At 42.7% G+C, this 11101-nt stretch overlaps 1 protein-coding gene across 1 annotated transcript in view; it reads left to right on the forward strand.

Moving 5' to 3' along the window:
* jakmip2 (janus kinase and microtubule interacting protein 2) overlaps positions 1-8841 on the forward strand; it is a 76150-nt gene extending 67309 nt beyond the window's left edge. Inside the window, exon 22 of the mRNA XM_052103788.1 lies at positions 6068-8841. The gene's annotated coding sequence lies outside the window, so the exon portion shown is untranslated. The remainder of the gene's footprint in view (positions 1-6067) is intronic.
* Positions 8842-11101: the final 2260 nt, after the last annotated feature.

Here is an 11101-nt window from a genome sequence, read left to right on the forward strand (position 1 = left end):
AAGGACAATTTTGTAAGTTACAAATTAGTAATTACAAGGGTATTATGCTATAAATGTGATTTATGAGGACATTTCTAGTGTCCCCATAATTCAAATCGCTTAAAAATCATACTAAACAATGTTTTATTGAAAATGTAAAAATGCAGAAGGTTTTCTGTGAGGGTTAGGTTTAGGGGTTGTGTTAGGTTTAGAGGATAGAATCTATAGTTTATACAGTATAAAAGTCATTATGTCTATGGAAAGTCCTCATAATGATAGGTAGACCAACAAGTGTGTGTGTGTGTGTGTGTGTGTGTGTGTGTGTGTGTGTGTGTGTGTGTGTGTGTGTGTGTGTGAGAGAGTGGAGTCAGTAATCCAGTAATTTAATATATAATAAAGAAATAAATAATAATAATAAATCTACATAGTCAGAATGTAAAGCATACATTGATGATAGGCTTTAGTGGGGAATGGCTATATAAAATAAATGGTGATAAAAATCAAAGCATGTTCAGATATTTTTGTTGTATCATTGTGCAATAAATAAGTAGATTAATCTAAAATATTTTTAATTGAGTTTTGAGTAAATATTGTTTAAAAGAAATTAGGGCTGTAAAAATATTTAATTTCGATTAATCGCATAATTTGTTGTAGTTAATCGCGATTAATCGCAATATCTTAATAAACATGAGTGGACAAAATATGCTTAATCCCGATGGATTTTTCAGTCATCTATACAAAACCTACCCCTACTCTACCAACCGAGTACAACAACAGAAAATGTAAACAACACAATTCAAATTATGCACAATATGGTAGTTGCATTATGTATTATGACAGGATTTATTTGCTTCTTTTTATGAAGTTTTGTCAGACATGCTAAAAAGTTTGCACAACTGTCACAATTGTAACCGGTGGGATTAAATGGGATTCAATAAAATCAATATCTCCTACTTCTGCATTGGCTAGTGCACTATCATACTTAATATAAGTATACCTAGAGCATATAGGGAACTACCGCTCCCTATATGCATATTACGCAGTCTACATAGGGCACCAACTTCCTAAGGGGGCACCAGAAACTCCATCGGCTGCCCTTATTCACTTGTTATACATTATTCAAGGACTCAGTAGCAGTCACGCTCACACTTTCACTTCGCGCTCATGCCTCGCAACTTTCGTAACGCGCCTCGGAGTGCAAGGCTGGTGTTCAAATGTCAGCTGTCTTGCCGCAGCTTGGCGCAGGTATCAGCATATTGTCTCCCACCATCCATTTCCCGACGGTCAATGCATGTGACATGAGTGATGTTTGCGTTAATTGACTCGCTTCAGATGAACTACGGGTATTTAAAAGGGTCATATTATGCATTAACAGCGTTAAAAAAAATTTGTGGTTTTAAAATAATTTTGCGTTAACATGTTATTAGCGTGTTAACTTCGACAGCACTAAAAGAAATACATCATGTTTATACAGTACATACACCAATGAGCTAAACATTATAGCCACTCACTGGTGACGTGAATAACATTGATCATCTCCTAACAAGGTCACATGTTAAAGTCTGGGTTGATTATATGATAAGCGAACAATCAGTTCATCAGTCATCGTGTTCAATGCAGGAGAAATGGGCAGGAGTAAAGACCTGAGCGATTTTGACAAGGGCCAAATTGTTATGGCCAGACAACTGGGTCAGAGCATCTCTGAAACGGCAAGGCTTTTGGGGTGAGTACCTACCGACAGTGGTCCGAGGAGGGACAAACCACAAACTGGCGACAGGGTGTTGGCGCCAAAGGCTCATCTATGTACGAGGACAATGAAGGCTATCCCATCTGGTCTGAACCAACAGAAGGTCTACTGTGGCACAAGTCACAGAATATTTTAATGATGGTTACTGGAGGAATGTGTCAACACACAGTGCATCACACCCTGCTGCATATGGGGCTGCGTAGCCACAGACCAGTCAGAGTGCCCACGATGACCCCTGTCCACCATCGAAAGCACCTACAATGGGCATGCAAGTGTCAGAACTGGACCTTGGAGCAGTGGAAGAAGGTCGCCTGGTCCGATGAGTCCCGTTTTCTTTTATCAGTACATAATTTGGACGGCCATGTACATGTGCAGTGTTTACCTGGGGAAGTGAAGGCACCAGGATGCACTGTGAGAAGAGTGGGCATGATGAAGAGTTTAAGGAGTTGCCCTGGCCCCAAATTACCCAGATCTCAATATGACTGAGCATCTGTGGGATGTGCTGGCCATCAAGTCAGATCCACGGCGGCTCCATCTCGTAACTTACAGGACTTGAAGTATCTGCTGCTGATCAAGTCAAGTCAAGTGGTTTTTATTGTCGTTTCAACCATATACAGTTAGTACAGTACACAGCAAAACGAGACAACGTTCCTCCAGGACCATGGTGCTACATAAAAACAACAAAGGACCAACACAGGACCACATGAGACAACACAACGAAATAAAATACCTATATAAAATACCTATATATATATATACCTATATAAAGTGCACATGCAAACATGTGCAAAGTACGGGACAGTACAACAAATTACTGACAATGAACAGGACAATAGACACAGTGCAGCGCCGACCAGTACTCAGTAGTGCAAAAAGATGACAGTTTCTAAAAACGTAAACATAACATACTATGAGATAGTGTTCTATGCACATAGCAGTTATTGAGGTAGCAGACAGTTATAAAGTGACAGTAATTAAAGTGCAACTCAGGACACGTGTGTGTCAAACCAGTCTCTGAGTATTGAGAAGTCTGATGGCTTGGGGGAAGAAGCTGTTACACAGTCTGGCTGCGAGGGCCCGAATGCTTCGGTACCTCTTGCCAGACGGCAGGAGGGTAAAGAGTTTGTGTGAGGGGTGTGTGGGGTCGTCCACAATGCTGGTTGCTTCTATGGATACAGTGTTTTTTGTAAATGTCTTTGATGGAGGGAAGAGAGACCCCAATGATCTTCTCAGCTGTCCTCACTGTCCTCTGCAGGGCTTTGCGGTCCGAAACGGTGCAAGTCCCAAACCAGGCAGTGATGCAGCTGCTCAGGATGCTCTCAATAGTCCCTCTATAGAATGTAGTGAGGACGGGGGGTGGGAGATGTGCTTTCCTCAGCCTTCGAAGAAAGTAGAGACGCTGCTAGGCTTTCTTGGTGATAGAGCTGGTGTTGAGGGACCAGGTGAGGTTCTCCGCTAGGTGAACACCAAGGAATATGGTGCTCTTGACGATCTCCACAGAGGAGCCGTCAATGTTCAGCGGAGTGTGTTCACCTTGTGCTCTCCTAATGTCAACAACCATCTCTTTTGTTTTGTCGAAATTCAGGGACAGGTTGTTGGCTCTACACCAGTTCGTCAGCTGCTGCACCTTCTCTCTGTATACTGACTCGTCGTTCTTGCTGATGAGACCCACCATGGTCGTGTCATCGGCGAACTTGACGATATGGTTCGAGCTGTGCATTGCTGCACAGTTGTGAGTCAGCAAAGTGAACAGCAGTGGACTGAGCACACAGCCCTGGGGGGCCCCAGTGCTCAGTGTGGTGATGGTGGAGATGCTGTTCCCGATCCGGACTGACTGAGGTCTCCCAGTCAGGAAGTCCAGGATCCAGTTGCAGAGGGAGGTGTCCAGGCCCAGCAGGTTCAGTTTTCCAATCAGGTGCTGGGGAATGATTGTGTTGAATGCTGAGCTGAAATCTATGAACAGCATTCGAACGTATGAGTCCTTATTGTCTAGGTGGGTGAGGGCCAGATGGAGGGTTGTGGCGATGGCATCGTCCGTTGAACGGTTTGGACGATCGCAAACTGTAGTGGGTCTAGTGAGGGGGGGCAGCTGGGTCTTAATGTGCCTCATGATGAACCTCTCGAAGCACTTCATGATGATGGGTGTAAGTGCGACGGGACGGTAGTCGTTGAGGCAGGACACTGAAGACTTCTTTGGCATGGGGATGATGGTGGTGGCCTTGAAGCACGTTGGAACGACGGCGCTGCTCAGAGAGATGTTGAAGATGTCGGTAAGAACATCTGCTAGCTGGTCTGCACATCCTCTGAGCACTCTGCCAGGAATGTTGTCTGGTCCAGCAGCCTTCCGTGGGTTGACTCTACGTAGAGTTTTCCTCACATCTGCCGTGGTAATACAGAGCACCTGGTCGTTGGGAGGAGGGGTGGTCTTCCTCGCCACCACGTCGTTCTGCACTTCAAACCGAGCGTAGAAGTCGTTCAGCGCATCTGGAAGGGAGGCATCTTTGTCACAGGCAACTGATGTTGTCCTGTAGTTGGTGATGGCCTGGATGCCCTGCCACATGCGCCGCGTGTCACCGCTGTCCTGGAAGTGACTGTGGAGTCTCTGGGTGTGTGTGCGCTTTGCCTCTCTGATTGCCCGTGACAGTTTGGCCCTAGCTGTTCTTAGGGCTGCCTTATCGCCTGCTCTGAAGGCGGAGTCTCGGGACCTGATGCTGTGTCACTGATGCTGTGTATTCCTCCAAGTTGGTAGAATCGCCATATGTTGCAGCGTCCCTGAACATGTGCCAGTCAGTACACTCAAAACAGTCCTGAAGAGCAGAGATGGCTCCTGCTGGCCAGGTTTTCACCTGCTTCTGAAGCAGTTTTGTGCGTCTGACGAGCGGTCTGTATGCTGGAATTAACATACCAGAGATGTGGTCTGAGTAGCCGAGGTGGGGCGGGGCTCCACCTGGTACGCGCCTGGGATGTTTGTGTAAACAAGATCAAGCGCGTTCGCCCCTCTCGTTGCAAAGTCCACATACTGATGGAATTTAGGAGCACTGTCTTGAGATTCGCATGGTTGAAATCTCCGGCGACAATAAACAGTCCGTCGGGTTGAGCATTCTGCAGTTCGCTCATAGCCCCATACAGTTCACAGAGCTTCCTTAGCGTTAGCGCTGGGGGATGTAAACCCGGTTATGTAAACAGTGGTGAATTCCGTGGTAGGTAAAAAGGTCTGCATCTAACAGTCACAAGCTCCAACAGCGATGAACAGTAACTAGAGACTAGCATAGAGTTCTTGCACCATTCCGTGGTGATGTAAACACACAAGCCACCACCGCGAGTCTTACCGCAGAGAGCTGTATTTCTGTCGGCACGAAACGAGGTGAGCCCGTCTAGCTGAATGGCGGCATCCGAACTCTGTCGCTGAGCCACGTCTCCGTGAAAACAAAGACGCAGCAATCTCTAAACTCACGCTGCGTAGCCTGCTGGAGTCGGATATAGTCCAGTTTATTGTCCAGGGAGCAAACATTTGAGAGCAGGATAGACGGGAGAGCCGGCCGGCTAGGGTTTGTTTTTAGCCTAGCATGAACCCCCGCCCTCTTGCCGCGCTTCTGCTTTCTCGCACACCGCTTACGACGTCCTCTCCCCCGGCCACCGGCATCAGGCGACGCCGAGGACTGGAGGCCTGGTCTCCGCAGCAAGCCGAGTACGCGTAGCGCCTCCTGCAGGTCATCATGCAGCTTGGTTTTTGCATCAGTCTTATATTTTAGTAGTGTCTGGCGATGGTAGACACGAACACCGGTTGCTCCTATGTCCATGTGCTGCAAAAGTCGGGCTTTTTTAACAAAAATAGCACCATTGTGGATCCGGAGTGGCCGCTGCGTGCTACCGTGCCACCATCTTGGATCATTTGATGTCTTGGTGCCAGATACCACAGGACACCTTTAGGGGTCTTGTGGAGTCTGAGCCTCCATGGGTCGGCACTTTTTTGGCAGCACGTGGAGGACCAACAGCATATTAGGCAGGTGGTCATAATGATTTGCTCATCAGCTGTATATCAGCCATTCGCCACCGAGCATTCGTTCAAATAAAAAAATGACAATTCTCTCATAATTTACTCACCATCATGTTGTTCTAAATCCAACCAAAAATCCAAAATCAATCTTTCCAATCCAACTCAAAAGTAGGAAATTTAAAGGATGTCCTGTTCCCTTATTTCAGTGCAATTGAAAGGCCTCAAAGTATCAAACATTTTGAAGTCATAACAAATGCTGTTTCTTTCCTCAGTGAGGTTTGTTCTTTAAAATTGTCATATTTGCACAAACTAATATATAGTTTTTTGTCTTTGTGCACATACAGGATTTGAAGCAACCTGGAGCTGTCACATGCAGCTGCAGTTTTCAGGTTGTCATGACTCAAGGCGTATTAGTGGCTGTTTTGTTATGATTGAGTTGAAGTGGAAAATGCAGAGTTAATGATTATGGATTTTATTGGGATTATCTGCAACACTGCACAGCATTTGACTTCTGGATTATGGAGGCAAAACCCTTTGTGGAGAACCAGGACAGAATGCTTGAATGCTCACACTTACAGACCAGTGTGAAAAAACCATATAATCATCAACTGGAGCATTATGGATTATCTCTGCCATGCAGGGACCCATAATGACTACGAGTCTACTGTATCTACTGCAACGACTACCAATCACAATCCACAAACCTCTTTCTGTCTCACTCTGTTTAGCTGTCTCACCTCCTACACACTTTCGGAATGGATGCCTTTGAGGGCACACACACTCACACAGAACGGGGTTATGAGCACTGACTCAGGGTTTGTTAGTAAACTGACAGTTGCATCTCTGTTGTCAGGAGCCATTAGGAGAGTTGTCTTCCTTACTGCCTGAAAACCGAAAGGACAAAGACACAGACTGAGAGAGAAAGAGACCATCCACACAAGAAGTGCTTTGTTTGCCACTAGAATGTTGAGTTGACCATTTCTACAAACTGTTAAGTTGCAAAAAAGAAAGTGAACAATTAGTTTTTTATTATTATTGTTTTTATTGCTTTCACTGGGCCTCATTCATGAAACAAAAGCAGGTTGAATGTCTGTGTAAAATGTTCTTAAAACCATTCGTATGCAAATTGGCGAATCATGCAGCATTTTACACAAATAAAACCATACGTAGCAATTTACACAATTAAAGTACGATGAAATCGTTCTACGTTACATTTTGGTATCATGCGACAGTTCATGCAAATGAAACCATTATTTTGTTTATTTTTACGTAAATTGACGCATAATGCAAAAGTAAAACCATTTTTACTCAAATGATTGCATCATGTGAAAATTCATGCAAGAAAAAACATTTTTATAAACTGTAAATTATGCAATAGTTAATGTGAACAAAAGCATTAGTACATAAATTGTCCCATCTTTCGATGGTTCAGACAAGTTAAACCATTGGTATGTAAATTGTCACATTTGTTGACAGTAAAACTTTTTATGGGATAACATTTTTACTCAAATTGTTGCACGTGACAATTCATGCAAGTAAAATCATTTTTATGTACTGTAAATTATCGCAATATTGTTGCCACAAATTGTGCCACAAGTAAAATGACTCTATCATGGGACCGTTAACATGAAAAAAACAATTCTTAAAGTAAGGAGTTGCGTCAGTTTACGTCATAAGCAAAAGTAAGTTAAGCGATTCATTTGTAAATTGTTGCGCTACAGTCCGCGATAGTTCATGCAAGCAAAACATTGTTTTACGTAAATTGATGCATGATGCAACAGTTCACGCAAGTAAAACCAGCATGTAAGTTGTCCCATCATATGATAGTTCAGGCAAGTAAAGCCATTCATAAATTGTCGCATCATTTAACGTTTAATGCGAATAAAACCATTTTTATGTAAATTGATGCACCATGCGACAGCTCACACGAGTAAAACCATGCAAAACTATGCAAACATTTACGGAAGTAAACCCATTCTTACATAAATGATTGTATCATGCGATAGTTCATGCTAATAAAACCTAACATTTCCGTATCATAAATAAATCCATTCTTACATTTACTTTTATTCATTTGGCAGCTTCTTTTATCCAAAGCAACTTTGGATAAAGGAATATTACATCGTAAGGAGACAGTGGTACGAATAGTGCTTCATTACAAAGTTTCACTAGCATCAGAATAGTAGTATCCAGGACAGATTAGGTTCTAACAAGAATATATATATATAATTGTTTTATGAGTGAGTGGTTAAGTGCTCATGGAAAAGTTCTTAAGTGTAGCGTTGTATGTAACAGTTTATGCAAATAAAACCATTCATTTGTAAATTGTTGCACAATGCGATAGTTCATGCAAGCAAATCCATATTTTATGTAAATTGTTGCATAATGCAATGGTTAACACAAGTAAAATAATTTTACGCAAATCGTCACGACACGACAGTAAATACAATTTTTATGTAAATTGCAGCATCACGGGACAGTTCACGCAAGTAAAACCATTTGTATGTAAATTGTCACATCATGCCACAGTTCACGAAAGTAAAACAATTCTTACATAAATTTTCGCATCATGTGACAGTCAACAGAAGTAAACATATCTTATGTATCTTATGTAAATTGTAACTACAGTTTACACAAAAATGTGTTCTACTCATGTTTCATGAATGAGGCCCATTGACTCATTATATTCCATGTCTATGATTAAAGTTCCTCTCTATGACTGCAGTGTAATATACGTATATGTTTGTTGATATGTACATGTGTCTATTTCTTCCTGATGTGAATAAACTTCTCCTGCAGCTTGAGCAGTAGAATCACTCTGCAGTTTAGAATTGAATGACTATAAATTGCAACGTGTATTGTGGTGACGGCTGCAGATGTAAATGTTTCTGCCTTTCTCGATTGTCCCTGTATTTAATAATTTCCCCTGTGCCCTGTTCTTTTCTACTCCTTCAAATGAACAGCTGTAGTATACTGTACCAGCAGGTCTTTCACTAATTGGTTTGTACAGAATGATCTTTTTAACTCCCTTTAATTGGCTGTGTCTCTGGCTTGTAAATACATTTTTGGGGCATTCTGTATACCAGGTTGTTTCATTTCATTAAAGTCTAAATACCTCCTCGAAAATATAATCATCTGTCTTTTTTCTCTTCTTTTTCCATATTTTTACCCTGAGAATGGAACAAGCTTTATTGCCAAGTATGCTTACACATACAAGGAATTTGTCATTTTGACATGCTTCCAGTGCACAACCATAAGAAACAATACAAAAACAGCAGCAAGACATAGATAATACAAATAATTATACACACACATACACACATTCACACATACAGTACACATATGTAGTGCAAATCTAATATAAATCTGTTATGTACATGTTTTGTTTTTTCAGAGGAATGAAATGGCAGAAGAGGTTGGATGTCTTGGATAAATATTAAAAAGTCTGAACTGTGTATTGCACATAATTATTGCTCAATGGGGCAGTTTTAACTGCTTATGAGACAGATAGTCTGAGGGAAAAAACTGTTCCTGTGTCTGACGGTTCTGGTGCTCAGAGCTCTGAAGCGCCGGCCAGAAGGCAACAGTTCAAAAAGGTAGTGGGCAGGGTGAGTGGGGTCCAGAGTGATTGGAAGTGTATAGTTCTTGAAGGGGGGCAGGGGGCAACCAATAATCCACTCAGCAGAAGTCTGATTTCATAGCAGAACCAAACCAGACAGTTATTGAAGTGCAGAGGACAGAGTTCAGCAGCGCTTGTGGCAGGTTGAACTTCCTCAGCTGGTGAAGGAAGTACAACCTCTGCTGGGCCTTTTTCACAATGGAGTCGATGTGTATCTCCCACTTCAGGTCCTGTGAGATGGTAGTGCCCAGGAACCTGAATGACTACACTGCTGCCACAGTGCTGTTTAGAATTGTGAGAGGGGTCAATGTTGGGGTGTTCCTCATAAAATCCACAATCATCTCCACCGTTTTGAGCGTGTTCAGCTCCAGGTTGTTATGACTGCACCAGACAGCCAGCCGTTCAACCTCCTTTCTATATGCCGACTCATCATCATGTCGGATGAGGCCGATGACAGTGGTGTCGTCTGCAGACTTCAGGAGCTTGACAGAGGGGTCCTTGGTGATACAGTCATTGGTGTAGAAGGAGAAGAGTAGTGGGGAGAGCACACATCCCTGGGGAGCACCAGTGCTGATTGTACAGGTGCTGTGATGTTCTTCATCATGGGCCAACACCAGTCTCTCAAATTATTTCATGACCACAGACATCAGGGCGACAGGTCTGTAGTCATTAATTCCTGTGATTTTTGGTTTCTTTGGGACAGGAATAGTGATTTAGCATTTGAAGCATCATGGGACTTTGTTGTCTGTGATCTGATCCTCTGTGTCTGTGATCTGATCAGCCAGCTGTTGCAGCACTGTTTTCACACATGTGTTTGGCGTGATATACACACTCACCAGAATAAACAAGGAAAACTCCTGTGGTGAGTAGAACGGCTTACAGTTAATAAAGAGCGCTTCCAAATTAGGACCGCACATCCTCTTTAACGTTGTTATCTCTGTACATCACCTTCCATTGATGTAAAAGCATGTTCCACCGACTCTCGTTTTCCCTGTTAACTCATATTTTTTTTTTTGATTATTTAGTTGCAGTCCCTCATTGGAGGTTATACATTCCAATATCATAGCGACATCCTTGGAGGCTATACATTCCAATATATCTATTACCTCACTGGATTCTACGCTGTAGCACGGAGGAGGGATGGGCCGGGCCGGAATGACGCACGCCCGGACCCCAATCAGCCTGACGAGGCAAGCGAGGGATAAAGGCGACTGGAGACGTGAGAGACAGAGAGAGAACTCTGGGCAGCTTTTATGACTTCAAGAGGGAACTATACATTCCATTATCATTTTAGGCTATATGTTCCATTATCATTGTGACATAATTGGAGGCTATATTTTACAATATAATTGTGACATTGTTGGAGGCTGTATATTCCAATATCATTGTGACATCTTTGGAGGCTATACATTCCAGTATCTCTATGACCTCACTGGATGCTATGCATTTCAATATCGTTGTGATATCATTGTGACACAATTGAAGGCTATACGTTCCAATATCATTGCGACATCGTAGGAGGCTATACATTCCAATATCTTTTTTTATGGTCTGCCATCAAGACTTCTCTATAAACTCCAGCTGGTACAGAATTCAGCAGCACAAATTATTTGCAGAACTCCTATAACTGAACACATTACTCCCATACTTCAATACTTGCATTGGCTCCTGGTTAAATATCGCATTGACTTTAAAAATCATCTCCTTACTTATAAGGCACATAATAATCTTGCCCCTTCATACTTATTTGAGCTTCTTC

Source organism: Xyrauchen texanus, chromosome 34 (assembly GCF_025860055.1).
Source record: "Xyrauchen texanus isolate HMW12.3.18 chromosome 34, RBS_HiC_50CHRs, whole genome shotgun sequence".
Taxonomy (NCBI): domain Eukaryota; kingdom Metazoa; phylum Chordata; class Actinopteri; order Cypriniformes; family Catostomidae; genus Xyrauchen; species Xyrauchen texanus.